A 23,807-nucleotide genomic window follows, 5' to 3' on the forward strand; every position below is an offset into this window, starting at 1 on the left:
ATCCATGCAACATAAACATGTGCTTTTTGCACATGATAGTCCTGCAAAACCCCACCTACCGCCCACCCAACTTTGCCTAAATACAAGCACTGAAACACATTTACACACACAAGCAGTTTACATGGTGTCCTACATGTCACACTGGATTTTAATCAAAGAGCAGAAAGGGGGCAGTGGAGGCTCACTTGTAACTCTATAATGGTTCTGCCAAACTCAGCAAGACGTATCTTTTTAAAAGGGCTCACATCCATTAATGCCTGCAGAACTTGAAAAGTTCACACAAAAAATATTGCAGTTTTCCCTCCTTTTGGACAGAACAAGCCTTTTATTTGATGCACTGTGATTCAAAAAGTCTAGCACCCTCTACAGATTGCCTAATTCCATCTCATTTCCTCTGAGGTTTCCTCCATACACCTTTCTTAATGCTTTGAAAAGGTGCTTTGACTCAGGTAGCTGCCAGCAATTTTCAGTTGAATGCTTGTAACTAGGCAAAGGGGACAAGTTATTTTTCCCCTATTAGGCCACAGATAAAAAAAAGTGAAAAAGTCAGTCACTTTTATAACCTTCTGACCAGGAATGACTTCTATTTTTATCTAATGTATGAACTGACCACAGTCACCTGCAGACAGTGACATTTTGCTACAAGCTCACTGCAAGTAAGTGACTGCAGGTCAGCTGATTGATGTGTCTGGTGGGTATCTAGCCACCTTAACTTTGTGGACACCAGCTGTCCCATTGAAATCTTGCCCAATTATAGAAATCCACCCCCAACGCCTCCAGAGTCAATGTAACTGGGTGGAGCTACATTTAAATCACCAACTACAGCCAACAATAAAGAAAAAATGGTGAACAAGACTAACAAAGAAAATTTGATAAATGGTGCTTTCAATGTTCAAATAAAGGAATACTTTTCTAATTGTCCTTGAAAGAGCTATTTAATCACAGTTTGTTCTACAGTTATTCCACTTAAATTAGTTGTGAACGTTTAATGTGAAGAAAAACAAATATTTCAACGCTAAAGCCAATGAGATAAATTGAATGCTAAATGTCTAATCTCTTTTTTCACTGTTCCAGCTTATATTTGCAAAAAATTGCTGCAAAGACTATTTCAACAAAGCAAGTAGAAAAAAAAAAGTGTTCGTTTAAATACTGAGCTGTATGTTTGAAATGCTTAGTCTTGTCTAAAAATTTGCTAAGATTAAAAAACATTATGTATTACTAAATCCTAGCTAAAGTTAAACCTTAAACCCGCACCAGACCTTCTCCAGCAAGATGGAGTCTCTGGCTACAGACAGTGGGATTCCCTTTGTTTTTGGGTCTGTGTTTGATGGTACCTTCTCTGGTGCTGGATCAGCTGCATAGGATGCAGGGATTTCTCAGATGATCGACAACAGTGTCAATTGGAATATATTTAAATATTTGAAAAATATTTTTTTAAATATTCAGTCCTCACATTAAACAAACATTATGGGGAGCAATTCCTGCAGGGGTCTTTTTTTTTTTTTTTAGATCAAATTATACCATAATCCTGAAAATTAAAGAGTAATAAATTCATTCATGACTTTCAACAAGAGTCATGAATGAATATTTCAACAACAAAAAAAAGAAATGTATTGCATAACTGACTTTTCTGGAATTTAGATGAATTTTATTGTTTAAACACAATAAACATTTCTGTTCTTAACTTTGCACTACATCTTGTCATGGTGCTGTTTGGTGATGAGTAGACCCAAATGTAGACAAGTTGAAGCCATGAGTATATGGTAGTAAATAAAGTTAATATAATTAACTTAATAAAACTAGAACTTACACAACAAGGACAACCTAACAAGCAGCAACAAACTGGGACCAGGTAACAGATAACAACGGGAGTAACCAACAAGGAGTGAGTGAAAGAGAGGAGGTTAAATACTGAGAGCCACTGGGGCTGATTGGCTAACAGGTTGCAGGTGTGAGGGGAGAGAGCACGTGGCACACTGAGAAGAGAGAGAGAAAGGTAAGGGAGCGTAAACAAATGTGTGAACTGGAAAAACGAATTTAACTGTAACAAAAAATTATTACAACACAAGGAATAAATCATAAACATATATCTAAATAAACTAAGAGCAGACCGAACTAAGTAAAACAAAACACGGCTAATTAAATCAAAATATGAAAACAAAGGCTTAAAGAACTAATAAAAATCTACTACAAAACCAGAAAACCCTAAAACAACCCAAGATCCTGACACATTCACACACAGCCTGGAGCTATAAGCTTCGCGCGTCGTGGCATCGTTTCTCTGTACTTGGTCTTCTGTTTGCACAATCAGTTGAGCTCAGATTTAACAAAGATAATACAATGAAAAACCTCACACACCCATTTCTATGCGAACATTTTTGTGTTTAGGCGTCCGACTCGATTAACGTGCTTTTGAACGGACCGAGTGATCAGACACAACCTACGATCTAGGAAAGGAAATCAAGAGGCGAAGTTTATGAGGCGACAGTGAACGCAACACAAGGGTTCTGGGCTTTTTTTCTTCTCCCCTTTGACTCAAAGTGGGGGAGAGACGAGAGAGGGGGTAGTTAACTCCTGTCTCCCCACCCCCAGCTCGTATGAGGTGGATTTGGGAAGAAAGGGAATCCAAACCTGTGTCGCAGAGATAACGTGAGACTCCAATAAAAGAGATCCACATTTGGAGACCCATGCGCGGTAGAGTCGCGCACGGATTATTATAGTTTGTTATATATATTTATTTTATTTTTCACTTTACCAGAGGAGGGTTTTGCTTTGGAGTGTCTGATCTCCGTGAAAGGGATACAACAAAAAGCGCACGGAGGATAATAGCGGAGTATTTTGAACCTGCGCTCTCCGTTAACAAGTGACTCGCTGACGTTGGAGAGAGTGGAATATAGCGTTTTTCTGCAATCGGGGGATGCAACGTAACTGTTCTTGTAGGAGGATTCAGCTGCACAGAAAATGGATTTGAAAACTGTCTCCCCTAACCCAGCGAGGGGGTAGATAAAAAAAAAAACAAAAAAACTTTTTTTCCCCTCTCACGCTGAGACTGAGTAAGTGATTGAAACTTTTCTTCTTTTTTTATTGCTCTTAGTTTTGGGGACCTATTTAAAAGATAGGAAAAGAATTACAGAATATACAGAAAAAGCACAGAGTTTGTTTGGAATATTTTTAAACTGTAATTGAAAAAGAGAAAACTTGTTCGCCACAGTAGTCTCCGGGGAAACCAACAAAGGACTGTTTTTTTTTCTCCCATGTGAAAATTTGTAGAAAACCTTTTCATTTCACAATGGTCTGATTTATACCGCTTCGTGTCTTTGCCTTTATAGATAAAATATTACTAAGGGTCCAGACACTTAAAAACACAGTTAAAAACATCGAACCTTGCTAACTCCTTGCAAAACGAGCATCTGACACTGTTTTGCACTAAAAAGCAACGTGAACATGCATTTATTTCACTTAAAGTTGGAGATTCACACGATTAAAGTTACTGAGAAAGACTAAAACGTAATACTGAAGTAAATCTCGAAGAAATGACTTTTACTATGAGATCTGGAAAAGGATCCTTGGGTGATTTTATCTGTTAACTGGAAAGGATGTTATGGATTTATTTGCAGCATGTTTACTACACATAAGCTAACCGAATTTTGATGTGTTTACAACGTCAGTTGTTTTTGTCCTTGTGCAACTATGCTCCTTAATGTAATTTTTGTATCTTTATTTTTTAAACACTTCTGTTTACTAGAGGGTAATCCTCTGCCCTGAGGTGTGACTCTTCCGTGGTTGTTTATGGGAGTTTAAATGTTGCTCTAGGCGATTTAATTTTGCTTCTTTTCTTCGTCATTTTTATGGTAGTAACCTAAGCAAATTGCAGTAATCTTTTTTTAGTAGAACCATTAGCAATACCACTTCCTGAGGGTAAATATGCAGGTACTAACACTGAGAGCAGTGGCACCAGTAAGGGGGGTAAAGGTTGGGCAATTGGCCACCCCTGTCTTCCACGGCCAGATAGCCCTGTGTTAATTATATTTTTATGAATATCACTTAAGGAAAGGAGAGAACACACTTTAAGCTACATCATATATATTTATGTGTATGCTAATGATACTTTTGAATGTCCATCACTTATTTCTGGTGTCAACTCTCCTACACCGCTAACATGGCAACATAAAAGGGTTTGGTATGCAACCCCTTTGAAAACCTTCGGTGCAGCGCTCACTATAAACAGTTTTGCTCTTCTTTTGTAAACAACATATTCTCTGACACATTTGGTGCATTTCCTGTTCTTATGCAAGTTCAGGTTTGTCTCTTATTTTTCTAACTCCCACTCATCCGTCTTACATTGGGGAATACAATCAGTCCTTCTACCGTACATAAATAAACCCATTTGTCTTGTGATGCAAGTCACATGTTGATTGTTAGCAGTGGAGAGGAGTCTTGTCCTTCAAAGTAATTGGACCTAAACCGAGAGGCTGCATGTCAAATATGCTCTGGACTCTTAATGTGGCTTTAATTGAACAATTTATCACCCCTGATCACTGTCAAATAACCTGGAAAGATGGACATAAGGCATTGGGAATGCCATTGATAGGCTTCAGTCATGCATGACCAACATGTCTGTTGCAGCACTGTCGTGGAGGGTGTATGTTTGTTTAGCTAATGGTATGTTTATTTTGTTTGCAGAAATCACTAATTGAAGTATATCTGAGTGGTAATGAATGGTGAAAGAGAACGGAAGAGTGGATCAGTTTACAATTTTTAAAACTGAGTTCATTAGACTAAAAGTTGGACTGTTTTCCATTTAATTTTTTTCATTGCACTTAAGTAGAAACCTAGGTGAGATTTCTATTTCCATTTTTAAATTCTCTGCTCATTTTTTTTTTTAACTTGATGATATTCTTGAATTAGTGCTTGATTTTACAACGCAGTAACAATAAATTCTCCTAAAAAAAGGACATAATTTATATGCTTACTTCATTCATAAATTCTCTAATCCTGTATTTTAATTTGTAGATTAAAGACTTGACAGTATCAAATTCTTAATATAATTTTTCATTATGGCTTTTTGTGATTGATTTTACAACCTTGTGTTGTGTTTGTTTTACTGTCTGGCAAATTAACAGCATTTTGGTGGCATCAAGTGCCTTGCAATTAGTCACATTGTACTTGACACAACAGCAGAGTTAATAATAGCCATGCTGAAGTGACTGTCATAGCAAAGGGAAAGAGAGAAATGCGCACCATGAAAAGGTGCTTTTGCACTCACTGCTAATTGTGTTTATTCATTTTGGTTTGGTCCAAGTGCTAAATCAGAGCTCTTCTGGCGAAATGGGGTGCAATTAGTTTGGGCTGTGAAAACACAGGGCGGCGTGTCTGACTTGTAAAGAGTTCACTCCTCTCCTCTTTGACTTGCGGATTAGCTGTTCCTTGACATTCACATTTCTTTCACTGCCACATAACAAGAGTGGGAAAACACTGAATGGGAGCAGAGCTCCACCGTTGTAGAGCAAGTGAGTTGGGGAGTACACAATGGAAAGATTATGTTAATTTCAGCATTCTGCAAATATAATAAATATATCGGAGCATTGCCTGCAGCAGGTGTAAGACATCCTTTGAGGAATGCATTGTTGTGAAATGCGCCAGATTATAGGGTTCCTATGCAGTCTGAAAAAGTATGAAATTTGGTGTACTTGTTTTCCAGGACGAGTATGAAGTTATATTAAAATAAAAGTCATAGACTTTATTCCTGCTGTCTAAAAGTTTCATCCATCCATCTATATATCCATCCTTCTATCCTCCCTTCCTTCGAGCAATTTGTAGTGGACTTTTGTATCTGTGTTTTGCTTTTTTTTTTTTTGGAATAGAATAATAATAAAAAAAAATCGACCTAGTCTTTACTGCCTGTTGTAAAAATGACAATAGGCAGCAAGGGTGTAGGGTTTATTAAGTCCGCTATAAAAACTTGAATTGCTAGAAACAGTGGAAAATTTGGTTTGCCTGTGGTCTCTGATTTGATGTGTCAGAAATCCTCCATGCATTTCCTCTATTTGATGGTCTGCTGACGGCTGTCATCTCATAAGTACTTCTCAAATGACACTTCAAAAACAGCAGCAAAAATAAAAAGCTTTCTGCTTAAGCCTATTAGACATGCTTTGGCAAATTACTGGCTATTACTTAATATTTGGTACTTTACTCCCTCTCCAAACTCCTAATGTAACTCGACCCATTCTTGCACAGAGATGAGGTACTTTAATATTTACTTAAAATGCTTAAAATTATATGAAGTAGCCCATTCTATAGGCACTTTCTGACATTTTTGATAAAACTGTCAGATTGTCTACACCCAATACTATATTTAGGTGCTCATAGAATAACATTTAGATTTTCCTCTATTAATGCTGTCATAACACTAAAATTTTTTATTTGATTCTGATACTAGCAAAAATACTCAGTACTCAATACCATTTTCAGTATGGCAGTGTTGTACTGGTAGCTCTGGCATCCTACAGAATTCTCCAGTTACCTCAAAAGGAAAGTACTTTTGAACAGCGCTTTTGGGTTTACTTTGTTGACTGAAGAGGGTCACGTATGTTTTTTATTTTTCTGGCTGTACTTGCCATGTTAGCAGAGTTTAAACCGTACAGGAGCAGCTCTTTGGGGAGGAGAGAAGCTGAGTGTCTGTTGTTGCAGCACAGCTGTCAGAGGAAATATGTAAATTTGGGCATATGTAAATTGGAGAGTTTTTTTCTATTTTGACAAAACTGAGTAACTTTGAAAATGTATTTTCTATAAGGAGATATTTTATATCTTGACAACCCCACACTGTATGCATAGGTCAAAAATATTAATAAAGGTGGAGCTGGCTATTTGTGTGGCAGGAAATTTCAATACAGCTCATGCAGATGCACCTGTTCGTTTTCTTGGTTTAAAACCTGGCTGCGCTCTGCTCTCCCCAACTTAACACCATTCTTCATAGTCAGGTCTCACTCTAGCCAGTCAGGGTCTGGTTTGGTTTTAGCCAAGTTGGATGTGTCTCCATTGCATTGTGTTCCTCTCTATTGTGAGTGTAAATATTGACCATGAGCCCTCGAGAGCTGTGGTCGACGCTCCAGCGTCGTTTGTAGTGACACTTAGGACTACAGTGTCTTGCATGAGACCATGCAGTGCTTTTTAGTCTAGATGAACAAACCAAGAGGAAGGTATCTGCAGGTGCATTACCAGTACTACCTAAAGTTTATAAAACTCTGAAACCCCTGGAACATTTCTTTTTATCCTTTTGATAATTATTATTAGTTCAGATTAAAACTTAATTTTATGTTAAGTTTCATTCTCCATCTGGATGTTATGCTTGATTCACATAAGCCCAGATATTTAAACAGCCAAAATGTCACATAGTAAGATTAAAGCCTAACCCAATCAATGAATGCAGTCTCCTGTCAATCAAATTTCTTGCACACAATACACAGCTAAGCCTGCCTTATACCACCCCTGAAGTGGTTATGAAAAACGGGGAGGAACAGCTAAGGACTTGCACAATGAGGACACAATCACTTGCTCCTCCAGCCAAGTGATTGGGGAAATTCATGGATGTGAAATTTTGAGCTTGTACGGACAGACGTGCACATGCAGACTTGCAACGCAACCAAAGAAAGTTGGAAAATGTTCAGCTTTTGTACCTGTTGCTGCCATCGCTATGGCATCCTGGCTGTTGGGTTGCAATCCGAGTGGTTAAAACTTTTGCCTGTCACTGTCATTTGTCCATCCCTGTGTATCGAGCCCATCAGAGTTAGAAGTTAGCAATTCTAAGTAGAAGCCAAGTGTCTTTTGAACAGGGATGACACAAGCTTTGAAGCATAGCTCAGAATGTTATGATTGCAGTTGAAATAACTGGACTGGACCTTATAGTGTCTTCTCATAGGCTCCTCTTTTCTCTTTTCATCATGATCACTAAAATGTGTATATTCCTTCAGTTATTAATCAGTTTACAAAACCTCAAGACACATAAGACATATATTGAGCTTAATTAAGAGAAACAGTTACTTGATTTTTTATTTTTGTACATTGTGATCTGCTGCATCCTTCATCCATTTAGACTTCAGTATTACACTTGCACTTGTGCAAGCCTTGATAAACCAAATGAAAAGGGATTATTGATCAGAGAACATGCATTCGCATATTGTGTACGGAGGTAAAGGTGGCTTCCACATTTACAAAATACACTAATCCCTACCAGATAGTGCGGTAAATCTTTTGGGAACGCATTCACACACCGTCACCCTCTGCAATCTCCACCTCCTCCTGCCTGACTCCCTTGGTACCTCCACATTTTAGAAAAAGGATATGCTTCAGCTCCTTCTGATGAAGTGACAGTAATCTTCCTTTGCAGATGCACGGGGGAAGACCTTGTTCATTCATCTCAGTATCCCTCTTAAGGTGTAACACACTTGAACAAACATGGAGCACAGTTTGTTAAACCCAGTCAGGAAAGCTGCTAGATGTCTTAGGATTAAAGAAAATATAATTTTTCCCCCCAAAATTCCTACTGGCTGCTGTTCTGTGCACTTTATACTTACATACTTTTATAATATGCTGTGAACTAAACTCGTTTGAGTCACAGTGCTACTAATATGTGCATAATTTGGGCAGCTTAGATGTAGTCACAATCTAACAGATTGCTTTGTTAAATGATAAACTTTTTGTATCCAGCTATGCATATGTATTTCTAATTAATAGTAAATGTGCTAAGCATCTTTAGTAAATCTGCAAACTATAATCATAGGAGAGCTTGCAAAATTTTGAGTGCTGGTGCAACTTTTTATCAAACAAGCAAACAATCATCGGTCCTGTTGGCAGCAGAAATGTTTTTTTTTTGTTGTTTTTTTTTGTAGAACATTCATGAGTGTTATACTTTTCAATGAGCTTAAAGAAGTGTTGTGTCTAAAGACCTGAGCTGCAGAGGTTGTTGAGCCAACATCTGCTGTATGAAAAAGCTGCCTTTGACAGCAGCGGCTTTTTGTTCTCTAAATATTGTGTCCAAGAACATTGTGGCAACTCTTTGGTACATGCCCAAATCTTCTTAATTTATTTATTTATTGTTTGTAATCACACACTATGTGTGACCTCAATGCAATAGTAAGGTAAAATTTCTGTTTCAGATTGACTTTTTAATTTTATTTGTTGTAGTTGTAGCAACTATTAACTATAATACCAGCTTTTCTAAAGTAACAAGCCATACAAAGCTAATTATTGACTTTGTTCCCTAAAATCCCAATGAAGATTATCGCAACTCTTAGAATTTTACAATGAAAATGTGCTCTTTGTTGCTACAGTGTGAAGCTGTTTTAAAGGTGATTGGGTTAACATGTGCATGTGTGCTAAACGCTGGTAATCCGCCACTGTTTATTGTCTAGCCAGCGAAAGCCCTGGGCAAGATGGCTGGGCACCATTCAGCTGACCCCCTGCCATCACAGCAACCACACACGGCCTCCAACACCCATCTGTGTCCCCCTTCCCACCCTCCTTCTTACCCGATTCCTTTTGTTGTTGCTCTCTCCACACATGCACACGATCACCCAAACTGTAGGGACATCTGGTGTGAGGGTGGCCTGAAAAGTAGGGTGGGTGGAGGCCCGCTCAGCTGCCCCGGGGATACGAAGGACGAGGGGTGTGTTAGATGGGGGTCATAGAGAAACATGTGTAATCAGGATAGTGGGGGTTATTGTCACTGAGTTGTGAGAGAGAAGTCGGGTAGCTAGAGAGAAGTAGGCAGATAATTGATGGATAGAAGTAATTGTGTGTAATGCAAGTGCAGAAACATGGGCCTCTGGGAAAGGGAAATTGAGAGGGAGAACTAGTGAATAGTACTAATAAAAGAAGGAAGATAAAGGAAAGAATCAGAATAATGAAAGAAAGTAGTGCACCAAATAGTCTGGGGAGGGATTGAAAGGAGGAGGAAGATTTGGAGAGTGTGAGGAAAGGGTGAGAAAGGGAAACAGCAAGAGGAGGAGGAGAAAAGGGAGGGGGCCTGCTGTTGTGTTGCATCACTCAACGCTTGCTGGGGTTAAAGAGGAGTAACTACCTGCCTGTCAGGCTGATTGTTCATCCCTATGCATCAAGGGATACACGTCCTGGTTTATGAGAAATGGCACAGAAACATTATGTGGGCCACTTAACCACAGAAAATGGCTGCCTGCGCATATCTGGGAATACAAATACTACTCCCAGGTTGGGCTTTGTGAGCTGGTGATTTCTTTATGCACATGATGCTATCACCTCCATTAATGCAAGTTGGTTTTTATTACAGTACATGTTCTCATTTTACCCACTCCGTTAGCAGCCTTGCTCGTTCAAATAGTTTATTTTGTATTAATGATTCCCATACCACAACAAAAACCCTCCATCAAAGAGCTTAATAATAAGGCTTCCTCAGTAATTACAACCTCAGTAGCTTGGGTGCCTTTTCAGACGGCACACTTACTCATCTTTCACTTAAATGAAAACAAAGCCCATGCACTCCAAGTATGGATACACAAATTACAGCATACCAGTGGTGCGTAAAAGAGAGCAAAGACACAGAGAAGGCACCAGAGGCAAAATGCATTGAGTTTCCTCTCACTTTCTCGCTGTGCAACACAAGCTTGCCTCCCAGAAGGGGAACAAAGGTTTGTCAAGCGCATCGCGGTGAAGAGAGTAAAACCTCCTCAGCCCCTGGGAAGATGGAAGGTGACATTTGTATGTAAATGGAGACAGACGCTCTTCACACCAGCTGAAAGGAAATGAGAGTGGGCAGCCTAGAAAATTCTTCTTCTGTTTTGAGAAGTCGTTGACTTAGCTGTTTTCTGACGTTTTGTGCTAAAAGATGAATGGAAGGGCACAGCTTTGGAATATGTGAAAACCTTTTATGATGCCTGTACACTCAACCATGTTACAAAAAGTATGTCTTTGATAACAGGATGATGTACTAATCCAACATGCCAGTGTTTTAGTGATTATGGACTGATGAAACAAATGTTTAACATGAGTTTAACCAAAAAAGACGTAAAAAAATTGTGTGTATTTTATTTGAATACATTATATTCAGCATTTGTGACCACAAATTATGCATATTTAAGAACAGACACAGGCATGCACAAATAAATCAATTTCATCCAACATAAACTAAGTTAACAGTAATATACCAAATTCATTTTTATAGTGCAGATTATGAGAATTTGCAGTAGTTAGTCTTTGCTTTACAGTTTATAGATTCTGAAACAAAGACAGGCTGAAATAAGAGGGAACGAAATAAAATTCAAACTGTTCTAATGTGGCTCAGGCTCCTGTAGTTCCTGCACCCCTTATGTACTCCAAATCTCAGTGTTGAAAGATAATCCTGATTACAAAGTGATTGAGGATGGAGTAAGAATGATATCATGGCAATCATAGAAACCAGCCATGGTTTGGGAGATTAAAGTCATAGAGATTTTCTTTGTGGGGGACCCCTTTCTGCTGTGACTTGCCAATGGGTCAAACTATTGTGAGTTGTTCTTTTGTATATTTTATTTATTTTTTTAAAATGTTGTTTACGTCACAAGAAGACTGTTTCAGATTTGATACTCAGTTGTATTTTTTTGCGTGATTTGTGGTTTTTAGTTCTTCCAGGGAAAAAAAGATGGTTTTGCTGTTTGCAAACAAAATAGGATGAATCAATGCTTTAAATGTAGTGATTAAAACTTCATTATTTTTCACTAATAACAGTTTAAATATTTTAACATTGTAGCTTTTCTGGTTATTAAGTGATGGGACCACTAATATCTATCACCATTGTTCAAGGGCAGGGATTAAAACAAAACCATTGTGTAGACTAATCAACCACCTGCTGAGAGAGGGTTGGCTATCCGTCTTCCCCAAAATCATGTGGCACTGCTCTGCTTGTATAAATCACATCAGGACATCAATTGTCATTAATGAAACAACCTGATTAACTAGTCAGACCAAAGCTTTTGAAAACATTAAACATTGAAGAGCAATTTGAGAGTTGATTTCATTTTTAGCATCGTTTTAGAAGCAATTGAATCTGTACAACAACCAGTGAATGGTCCTCACAGAGTGATATTAGGGTTAAAATCTAAGCAAACAGCAATTTAGTTAAAATAGGGATTGGGGAAAGAGTTGGAAAAAAGTAAATGGATTTCTAAAGGGAGATAAGTACGGTTGTTATCAGAATCTGTTTTCTGTCAGTACGGTTTGAAGGTCTTAAAACAGATGAACAGGGAGTCAGCCCTGTTGCAAGCTTTTAGGATGATTCTGCTCAGTGAGCAATAGAGAAAAACACTTCAGAGACTGAAACCTCATGCATAAGATAGATGCAGTCAGGAAGAGAGTAATAAAACTGAATATAGATGAAAAAACAAGCAACCAAAATAAAAATAAGTTGTTATAGGCTAGCAAACTGGTTTAAAAGTTACAGTACATGTGAATGTTTTATTTTGCAACCTTCTTTGAGTCACATGTGCCATCTACAAACTCTTAATTTATTTAGATCTTGGTGATGAGCATAGAGCTTTAATATGAACATGAGGTTGATGATTGAAAACCTGGTACTCCACAACAGCAGCTTTGATTAAGTCTGCTTGCCAGAGGGCTGGTTGGGATGTACTCTGAGATAAATCCCACCCAAGTCCTCTACCCTCAAGGCAGCCCCTATGACATTTGTCATTATACTCCAATCTGTAATCCCAATAGGGTGGAGGCAGGGCTAAAGACTTAAAAGGGAGGACAAAAGCAGGTTTGGCATGGAAATCTGGGTTTCTGTTCACATCCCCTACTGTATTTGCCCTAGGGTTAGTGTAGTGGAAAATTAGGGAGAGGCAGACACAATTAAAGCAGAAATAACAGAGTCGGACTCTGTTTCTGCGGAGAGGTGGGGTGGGGAGAATTACAGACAGAAGGGAAACGAAGACGATGGCTTAGGAACAGCAGGTAGATGGGGAGCAGAGGGTACCTCATTTTTATGGAGATAAAAGAGCACTAATGAATTTGAACCAATGCCCTTCAGGGATATGCCATAAGGGCAGAAATAGGAAGGAGCAGATTGCGGTTGATTTTTTTTTTTAAAACAACAGCCAAACTGTCTTCCTAGCTCAGAAGGGTGTTCACGATTTTGTGAACACTAAGATGGCCGTTGCCATGTTTGCCAACTGCTGCAACGGAGGCCTGTGCCAGTGCTCAGAGAGGAATTAGTGCCAGAGAAGATGCGCCTAACTGGCCAAGTCATAATCAGTCTGTTTGCCAACAAGATAATTTATCTCGTATCACTTTACCTAATTTTTCACAGCACTCAGATTTTATTTTATTTGATAAAGTGTAATAGAAGAATTAAAGACTTGCGTAAATTCAATTGTATTATGAGAGTATTTTCTGTTTTATGTAGTGAGTTAAATGGAAAAAATGGAGAGAACAGCTTTGAAGTAACTAATACTTCACAATATCTGTTTAGTTCCTAAAACGTAAAATATCTAAATGATAGAGTTTATACTATTTAAAGGGAGGTGATTCTTTCATGGAATGTTTTCATGGGAATATTGCTCCTATGGTGGCCATTTGGGGTTACTTGTATATTTGCTCTTATAAAGCGCTGTCTATTTCCACAAAGCTCCTCCTTAGAGAGTCTCCAGCTGAGCTTCCTCCTCACAGAGTACCCTCTTCTGTACCTGCCTCACACAGTTTCTCTAGACTAGCAGCAGCAGGAATAATTAAACACTTGGTGGAGCTGAACGTTTGCTGAACTTATCAAATGAACTACTTCTCAGTCCAACTTTCATTAGAACGTTTGGCATAATGAGAAGAAATGTTGTGATGACATATTGAAGCCATAGTGTCAGAAAGAGTATGTGCTTCTTAAAGGAACAGAGGCAGAATTAAAGCCATCAAATTACTAAGTGAAATTTCTTTTAAGTCGTGTTATGTTTGATTTTATAACAACTGAAGGTAACATAGTTACATGATGGTGCCATTTTATAGAACAATGTGCCCAGAAATTGTGTAGTCCACCCCTTTAATATTGTCAGGCATACAATTTTTAGTAAGACTTTTACCATACAATAGCAGTCATAGCAGTGAATTTACCTGGAGTCTGCCCTACCTGCCTTATCTGTCCAGGTTTTTACACCATATTGTTTGACTACACAGAGAATCCAACAGCAGGCCATGGTCTGTACTCATGTGAAGGTAATGGGCTGCCCCCTAGGCTGTGAGGCTGGGCAATAAATAATGAAGTAGTCCCCTCTATTGTAAATCACAGAGGGATCTTGTTTAGCTGATGCCTTTTGGGACTGTTGCTTGAAAGTAGGCCTGTTGCGATAAACGATAAATCGATTAATCGTACGATAAATTAAAGCTATTGACGTCATTTTAATTATCGGCACCATCGTCTCTTCCGACCTTTTTCTCTTTCAGCTAATGAGACTGAATGAAAAAAGGCTCAACTCCGGTGCTCTCCACCGACTCCTCCCTTCCTCATTTCCTTAGTGTAAAGCCCAGCGCACACTACACGATCTTACAGCTGCCAGCCGATTGTCGGCTCATTTTCAAAACCTGACAGATCACACATTAGCTGACAGAAATCCTAGGTATAACGGTTCGATCGGATTCCTTCCTGCCGTGTGGTGTCCAACAATGGGCACAAAATAATGGCTACAAGTTCAGTGAACTAATTTTAAAACCAGGCATTAATCAATGCTTTACTACAATCTACCTGCAATGCATGTGGCTAGTGTCAGCGTAAAGTCCTGACTGAATGAAAATCATTATAACCTATTTACGTCACGTTAACGAAGAACAGCTGAAAAGTTACCGGGTTTATCAACTGTGGTAGCAATTTCGCTCCAACTCCTCCCCTTGTCATTTCTATATTCTTTGCATGTTAAATAAACATTAATGTTGTTTCCACGTATCATCTCCAATGTCCGCTGGACTTCGGGTTGCGCCGTGTCAGCTGTTTGGGATTCCCCGACGTAATTTCCCATCAGAAAACACTTTCTGATTGGCTACCTGTCACATTCAACAGGCTGCGTTAAGATCCCAGTCGGAGAAAACCCCTGATTTGGATCGGAGCGGCCACGATGATCTACCGTAACACACCACACAACCTTAGAAAGACCAACTTTCTAAGATTGTTGTAAGGGGAAAAATAGGAGCAAAAAATCATGTAGTGTGAACTATTGCATCAGGTAGTCGATGTGCCCGTCTTCTCTATTTAAATCTAATTATTACTGAAGGGCAACATAGTATACACACTTCATAATCTGCACTCTTTTGGTTGAATGCAGTATTTATTTCCACTTTGGCTTTATGTTGTTTAGGTTTTTTTTCCAAGTGAGTTTTTTGTTAATGGAGACTGAGAATCCATTTTATTTTTGTTTTTGGTTGTTTTGTTTATTTTGTTTATCAGCTCCAGTGTTAAATATTCTTTTGAAAATAAAGTGTATCTATCTTTGGCAGGAAATCGCATGCATTATTACATCATTTCCATTAAATCAGTGTAAAAAGATCTTCAAACAATATTATCGTTTATCGCAATAATTTTTGAGACAATTAATCGCTCAGCAAAATTTGCTATCGTGACAGGCCTACTTGAAAGTAGTGCATGTTACAAAGTATTGGAAAGTAAGTTTAGTGTAACTGAGCAGGCGGCACTGAACATAACGCTTGAATTGGGGGGGGGGTTCTGTTTTTGTCATGTGCCTGATGAATTTTAAAGTGGAATGGAGATGATAAGGCATGAGCCGGTGTATCATGTTTATGTTCAGTCAAAGGCTGTTTGTTATTTTCCATCCTTCTGTGACATTGACATTTTCATCCAAAGTGGGGTTTTGGCAGTACTTGTCTGATGCAGATATGTGTAATTTGCATTGAACCTGCATGACAACTTTCACCCTTCTTCCTCACAGTTGAGATTCTAGGCACAGTACACACCTGAGAAACTGCTGGACATCAAACAAAGTTTTCCAGCTTTGTGTATATGGAAGATGCCAAAAGTTTGATGGAAATGACAAGTCGCATGCACAAGATCAGGCTTTTGCAACATCATGCAATTTACCTTTATACTTGGATTATATCTTATATTCTAACATCCAGATCTTAGTTATATACCTTGAATGTTATCAAGATAAAGATTGTTCTTTAGTTCCATAGTTATTTCCTGCTCTATCACTGATACATAGCATGATCCTTTGTATTACCAAGGTGGTGGGTGTCGTAAGTAGATATTCCATTGATACACCTTATTATCAATATACACTGTCTGAGCACTGTTCTGAACAGTAGTCAGTTGGGGAATCATCTTTTGTCTGCTCGAGTGTGTGGGGGCGTGGGGCAGAGACTGATAAGTCGGCCAGTTATCTGCTGTAGTCCTGTTCAGTCTGTCCCAGCTGGCTGCATCTATCTAAGCACTAAGTCACAGCTGATTCTTCATGTATTCCTGTTCTGGTAAACTGGCACTTAGATAAGTATTCATACCCCTCTAGAGGCGTCTGGGCCTTGCAGTTACATTAGGATTATTCTGCCTTAACAATAGCTGAGGATCCAGATCCTTTGTATGAAGCAGAACATAGAATAGGAAGCTGGATTTTACCAGGCTAGTAGTTTGATGTAGTGTGGTTTTATTCAGTGTGACAAGACAAAGCAAAGAAATAATTCTATGCAACTGATTAAACCTGATTATTTACCTCCATGAAACAACAACCTGTTTTTGAAGAAATTTCTAAAAATTTCTTGTCCACTGATTCTATTGCTTATTAAGAAAATCTGACTTGCAATAAACAGAAATACATTTAAAACGAAGAATAATGTTTATAGACTCAAACACATAGGAGTCAAAAAAGGAGTTTGAGTTTGTTGTTTTTAAGGAAGAAAATAAGTAGTTTTAGAGTTTCATGTTTTGATAAAATCTAGCTGGATAATTCAGTTACCTTAATATTGGAGAAGCTTTTTTACTTTTTTACATGGTAGCATTTTGTGAACAGTGTAGAAAAAAAAATTGTGACAGTTAAGATGGGAAAATACAAAATAATTGTCAGCACTCTGAGAAAATTAACATGTAAAACATGGATTTTTTTAGAGCTGACATACACTGCCTGGCCAAAAAAAAAGTCGCCACCAAAAAATGGTCACACTCTCTAATATTTTGTTGGACCGCCTTTAGCTTTGATTACAGCCTGCATTCGCTGTGACATTGTTTCAATAAGCTTCTGCAGTGTCACAAGATTTATTTCCATCCAGTGTTGCATTAATCTTTCACCAAGATCTTGTATTGATGATGGGAGAGTCTGACCACTGCGCAAAGCCTTCTCCAGCACATCCCAAAGATTCTCAATGGGGTTAAGGTCTGGACTCTGTGGTGGCCAATCCATGTGTGAAAAAGATGTCTCATGCTCCCTGAACCACTCTTTCACAATGTGAGCCCGATGAATCCTGGCATTGTCATCTTGGAATATGCCCGTTCCATTTGGGAAGACAAAATCCATTGATAGAATAACCTGGTCATTCAGTATATTCAGGTAGTCAGCTGACCTCATTCTTTGGGCACACAATGTTGCTGAACCTAGACCTGACCAACTGCAGCAACCCCAGATCATAGCACTGCCCTCACAGGCTTGTACAGTAGGCACTAGGCATGATGGGTGCATCACTTCACCTGCCTCTCTTCTTACCCTGATGCGCCCATCACTCTGGAACAGGGTAAATCTGGACTCATCAGACCACATGACCCTCTTCCATTCCTCCAGAGTCCAATCTTTATGCTCCCTAGCAAACTGAAACCTTTTTTTCTGGTTAGCCTTACTGATTAGAGGTTTTCTTACGGCTACACAGCTGTTCAATCCCAACCCCTTGAGTTCCCTTCGCATTGTGCGTGTGGAAATGCTTTTGCGTTCACAATTAAACATACTCCTGAGTTCTGCTGTTGTTTTTCTTCGATTTGATTTGACCAAACGTTTAAGTAATCGGCGATCACGATCATTCAGGATTTTTTTCCGACCACATTTCTTCCTGGAAGATGATGGTTCCCCACCATCCTTCCAGTTTTTAATGATGCGTTGGACAGTTCTTAACCCAATTCTAGTAGTTTCTGTAATCTCCTTAGATGTTTTCTCTGCTTGATGCATGCCAATGATTTGACCCTTCTTAAACAGACTAACGTCTTTTCCACGACCACAGGATGTGTCTTTTGCCATGGTTGTTTAAGAAATGAGGAGTTACTCATTGCATCAGCTGGGGTTAAATAACTTGTTGCCACCTGAAAGATAATCGCCTATGCAGTACTTATCCAATAGGAGGCTTGTACCTATTTGCTTAGTTAAATCTGTGGCGACTTTTTTTTTGGCCAGGCAGTGTATATAGATGTAGATATGTAGACATGTACATAGATATCTATATCTATTTACATATAGAGAGAGATCTATATATCTATGTAGATATATATCTATACTATATATGTATAAATATATGAGAGATTTATATACAGTACAGACCAAAGGTTTGGACACACTTTCTCATTGAATTCAATGAGAAGGTGTGTCCAAACCTTTGGTCTGTACTGTATGTATGGAGAGACATATCTCTCTACTCTCTATACATAGACATATATTTATCTATATATATAATATACATATATCTACATATCTATCTATCGATCGATCGATCGATAGATATAGATATCCATATACATGTCTACATATCTACATCTATATATCTACATCTCTCTATATATAGAGAGAGGGGTAGATTTATAGATATTTATATTGATATCATATGTAGATATATATAGATTTATATATATTTATAGACAGAGAGACAGATATATATATATAGAGAGAGAGAGAGAGAGAGAGAGAGAGAGAGAGAGAGAGAGAGAGAGAGAGAGAGAGAGAGAGAGAGAGAGAGAGAGAGAGAGAGAGAAATTTAGATATAGATATCTATCTTATCTATCTTTATCTATTTATATAGATAAATTTAGATTTAGATATTTATATCTTGCCCAGAAAGATAAGTAGTTTTTAAAATTTTTCCCAATTTGTATAGGTTTAGACTTCTAATAGGCTCTTTCTGTTGCACATTGTTGACATTTTTTTTCCAAATCTCCCATTAATTAATAAATGTGGTTGTCTTATTTTCTGTTTAGAATTAGAAATAAAAATCTTACACTGGATGAACACGAGTACTGATGTTGTTGAATGTGGGGGAAGCCGGAGCACCCGGAGTGAACCCACACCTACACGGGGAGACATTTCCCACCGTGTAGTCCTGGCTTTTTAATATTAAAATGTCCAATTAACAACAACAGTAGCTCTTTTTCCAATTACCATCAATCACCCAACCCACACGTGGCCCCACCTCCCTTTTAAATCTAATATACTAGAGACGTAAAGTGATGTCTACGCTGGGTGGACTTTACATCTGTTTTTGAACTTGCGCAGAGATGTTGGAGATAAAGCCTTTTTGAGACGCTTCCACAGTGAAATCTTTTTCATGGGGCTCTCTTCTTGTTCAGCAATATAGTTCTGCTCAGCTGACTCTTCTGCTCCTCGAGTGTCTAATTCCTGAGATGTTGTTTGGATTACATCTTCTTTTACTGTAACCTTTATCTGTGGATTGGATGTTATCTGTTTTTCCATTAGACCACTCTCCCCTTCTGTGGAAACTATGGGAACCTTACCTGTTACATCTTCTGAAACTTTGCAAGGTTTTGTCTGTATTTGCTCAAAAGCCGTCTGGGGTATCTCTGGTATTATTTCAAAATCAATTTTTGGTGTCTTAATGTTTTGGACTGTCTCTGTTGGGTTTATAATGCTTTCCAGTTCAGCTGTCATTGCCATCTTTCTCTTTTTCTTAAATTTAGATTTAGTCAATGGCCTTTTCTTATCTGGCTGGTCCAAAATTTGTTGTGTTTCAGGGATCGTTTCGTCTTCAGTCGCCTGCTGCAGTTTACCAATCACTGTTTCATTCCTTTGAATTTCAGTTATGATGGTAGCTGTCTGATCCCCAACTATTTCCTGTATTGAAACTTGTTCTGTGTTTTCTCCAGAAATGTTTTCATTACTGACAGCTTTCAATTCAGAATCAGCTTTCATTGCTAATTTTCTCTTGTTCTTACGTTTTGATTTCTTTGATGACCTTTTCTTCACTTTATTATCCCCATTTTGTTGTGTTTCGGAGATGATTAGCTCTGCTGAGATTTGCTGGGGGCTAGAGATAACTGTTTCAATCATATCAATGTCATTTATGATGGTAACTGTCTGATCCCCAACAGTTTCTGCTATAGAAACTTCTTCTTGTTCAATGTTTTTTCCAGAAATGTTTTCTTTATTGAGGGTCTCCAGCTCAGAGGCAGCTCTCAGTGCAGCCTTTCTCTTGTTCTTACGTTTAGATTTCTTTATTGGCTTTTTCTCAACATGATGGTCCCCATTTTGTTGGGTCTCAGAGACCGTTGCTTCTTCGATCGCCTGCTCAAGTTTACCAATGACTGTTTCAATCATATGAATCTCATTTTTGATTATAGCTTTCCGATCCCCAACCGTACCTGGTATAGAAACTTCTAGTTGTTCACTGTTTTCTCCAGATACTTTATCAGTGTTGAGGGTCTCCGGCTCAGAGGCTGCTTTTATTGCTGCCTTTCTCTTGTTGTTACGTTTAGGTTTCTTTGATGGCTTTTTCTCATCTTGCTGGTCAAAGTTTTTTTGTGCTGTGGAGACCGATTCTTCTTCAATGATCTGCTGTGGTGTACCAGCCACTGCTTCATTTCTATGAATCTCTATTACGATGGTAGCTGTCTGGTCCCCAACTATTTCCGGTATCGAAACTTCTTGTTCACTTTTTTCTCCAGAAATGTTTTCATTACTGATAGCTTTCAACTCAGAGGCAGCTCTCATTGCTGACTTTCTCTTGTTCTTATGGTTAGATTTCTTTGATGGCTTTTTCTCATCTTGCTGGTTCCCATTTTGTTGGGTCTCAGAGACCATTTCTTTTTCAGTGATCTGCTGTACTTTAGAGATCACTGCTTCTTTTGTATGAATCTCATTTTTAATGGTGCCTGTCTGATCCTCAACTGTTTCTGGTATAGAAACTTCTAGTTGTTCATTGTTTTCTCCAGATACTTTATCATTATTGAGGGTCTCCAGCTCAGAGGCTGCTCTCATTGTTGACTTTCTCTTGTTCTTATGGTTAGATTTCTTTGATGGCTTTTTCTCATCTTGATGGTCCCCATTTTGTTGCATTTTAGAGACCGTCTCTTCTTTGATCGCCTCCTGTGGTTTCCCAATTTCATTTGCGTGAATATCATTTTTGCTGGTAGCTGTCTGATCCCCAATTACTTCTGGTACTGAAATGTCTTGTTTTTCACTGTTTGCTCCAGAAACCTTTTCATTACCGAGGGCCTCCTGTTCAGAGGCAGCTTTCATTGGTGACTCTCTCCTGTTCTTACTTGTAGATCTCTTGAATAGCTTGGTCTGCCGATCCTGATTCCCATTCAGTTGTGTTTCAGAGGGCTGTTTTCTTAGCAATAAAAAGAGCTCAGTTTGTGTTGAAATTGTTTGATAATCTGGTTTGAATTGACATCTGGTTTCCAACACATCCATCTCAGTTTGCGTTGAAATCGTGTGACGGACTGGTTTTAATTGATAGCTGTTTTCTTGTACATCCATCTCCGTTTGTATTGAAGCAGATTGATAACTGACTGTTTTCTGCTTTGGGCTGTCTTGGTAATCTGTCTGAGTTTGAACAGAAACCATTGAATTGTTGCTTTGTTTTCTTTCTGAGAGTCTTTTCCTCATCAGATCTTTCTGCTGCTTAAGTTTAGCATTTAGTTTCTGATTTATATCGAACATCTCCTCAAGCTGTTTCATTAAGTATTTCTGTACTTCGATATCTTCCAATTCAGACTCCTTAGATTTGACAAGACACGTACACTTTGCCTGACTTGTGTTTTCAGAAGAGTGGGGCAAATTCTGAATTTCAGGTAAACACTCTAGTTGAACATTTTCTGCTGTTAGATTATCAAGAACCTCAGTTAAATTCTCTGTTTGGATGTTGTCCTTGGGCTTAACCGTAGATGGATATTTCTCCCCTTTTTGATCGAGCGTCTCCTGCGGTTTGAAGATGGATTCCTTTTTGGTGGCTATCTGTGTTGTAGAAATCACTGTCTTCTTGGAATAACTTTCCTTTTTCAAGGAAGCTGCTTCATCATGCTCCGGTGCTGGTATTGAAACATTTTGTTTTTCAATATTCTCAGCAAAAAAACTTACATCTATGCGAGGTTCTGACTTGGGGAGCATCTTCCAAAATGTCTTATTTCCGGTGCTGGGCAAAGCTGCCTGATCATTTTCTTTTTCCGGCAGAGGACCATTATTGATGCCATTGTTTTCAGTAAAAAATGCAAGGTCTATGCAAGCATCTGACTCTGGGAAAGATTTCCATAACAGTGGTGTCTTCTTGATGCGCTTCGTCTTCGATGTTTGTTTCTGGTCTTTTTGATCCACTTCCTTCTGGGATTTGGAGATGGATTTCTTTTCGCCGACCAGCTGTGTTGTAGAAATCACAGGTTCCTCTTCGCAAATTTCCTTCTTTAAGGAATCTTCCTGATCACCTTCTTCTTTAGGCAGAGAAGTGTCCTGCTTTATAACATTTTCAGCGCCAGACTTAGAGGGCTGTTCCTTCTGTGGAATCTCCTGCAGTACGGGGATCGATTCCTGTTTGGTATCCAGAGTAACATCTTCCATTCCAGTACTTCCAGCTGAAATCTTTAGATCAGCAGGGGCATGTTTCTCCAACCAGATATGAAATGGTATCATTTTCTTCCTGTTGCGCCTTGTCCTTGATGGCTGTTCCTTAGACTTAGAGGGCTGTTCCTTCTCTGCTATATCTATTGTCTCCTGCACTCCAGCGGTGGACTCTTCTTCACTGACCAGTGAATTGTTCTGCTTTTCAATATTTCCTGCAGAAATCGCTTGGTCAACGGGGACGTGTTCCTCCGACCAGGTTTTAAATGGTACCTGGTTCTTCTCATTGGACTCACTCTCTGGTGTCGGTCTGTTCCCTTTTTGATCCACTGTCTCCTGTGATTTGGAGATGGATTTATTTTCGCCAACCAGCTGTGTTGTAGAAATCACAGGTTCCTCTTCGCAAATCTCCTTCTTTAAGGAATCTTCCTGATCACCTTCTTCTTTAGGCAGAGAAGTGTCCTGCTTTATAACATTTTCAGCACCAGACTTAGAGGGCTGTTCCTTCTCTGGAATCTCCTGCAGTACGGATTCCTGTTTGGTATCCAGTGAAACATCTTCCATTCCAGTACTTTCAGCTGAAATCTTTAGATCAGCAGGGGCATGTTTCTCCAACCAGATATGAAATGGTATCATTTTCTTCCTGTTGCGCCTTCTCGTTGGTGGCTGTTCCTTAGACTTAGAGGGCTGTTCCTTCTCTGCTTTATCTATTGTCTCCTGCACTCCAGCGGTGGACTCTTCTTCACTGACCAGTGAATTGTTCTGCTTTTCAATATTTCCTGCAGAAATCGCTTGGTCAAAGGGGACGTGTTCCTCCGACCAGGTTTTAAATGGTACCTGGTTCTTCTCATTGGACTCACTCTCTGGTGTCGGTCTGTCCTCTTTTTGATCCACTGTCTCCTGTGATTTGGAGATGGATTTATTTTCGCCAACCAGCTGTGTTGTAGAAATCACAGGTCCCTCTTCGCAAATCTCCTTCTTTAAGGAATCTTCCTGATCACCTTCTTCTTTAGGCAGAGAAGTGTCCTGCTTTATAACATTTTCAGCACCAGACTT

General features: G+C 38.9%; 1 protein-coding gene across 16 annotated transcripts in view; it reads left to right on the plus strand.

Annotated features, from left to right (window-relative positions):
• ptprsa (protein tyrosine phosphatase receptor type Sa) overlaps positions 1-23,807 on the plus strand; it is a 259,420-nt gene that overhangs the window by 62,812 nt on the left and 172,801 nt on the right. The window contains exons 1-2 of one of the 16 annotated variants that reach the window (XM_032572236.1): positions 2,418-2,649; positions 2,759-3,053. The exons of the other annotated variants lie outside the window; for them this stretch is intronic. The gene's annotated coding sequence lies outside the window, so the exon portion shown is untranslated. Of the gene's footprint in view, positions 1-2,417; positions 2,650-2,758; positions 3,054-23,807 lie in introns of those variants that run through there. 16 annotated transcript variants of the gene reach the window in all.

Source organism: Xiphophorus hellerii, chromosome 9, assembly GCF_003331165.1.
Source record: "Xiphophorus hellerii strain 12219 chromosome 9, Xiphophorus_hellerii-4.1, whole genome shotgun sequence".
NCBI lineage: Eukaryota > Metazoa > Chordata > Actinopteri > Cyprinodontiformes > Poeciliidae > Xiphophorus > Xiphophorus hellerii.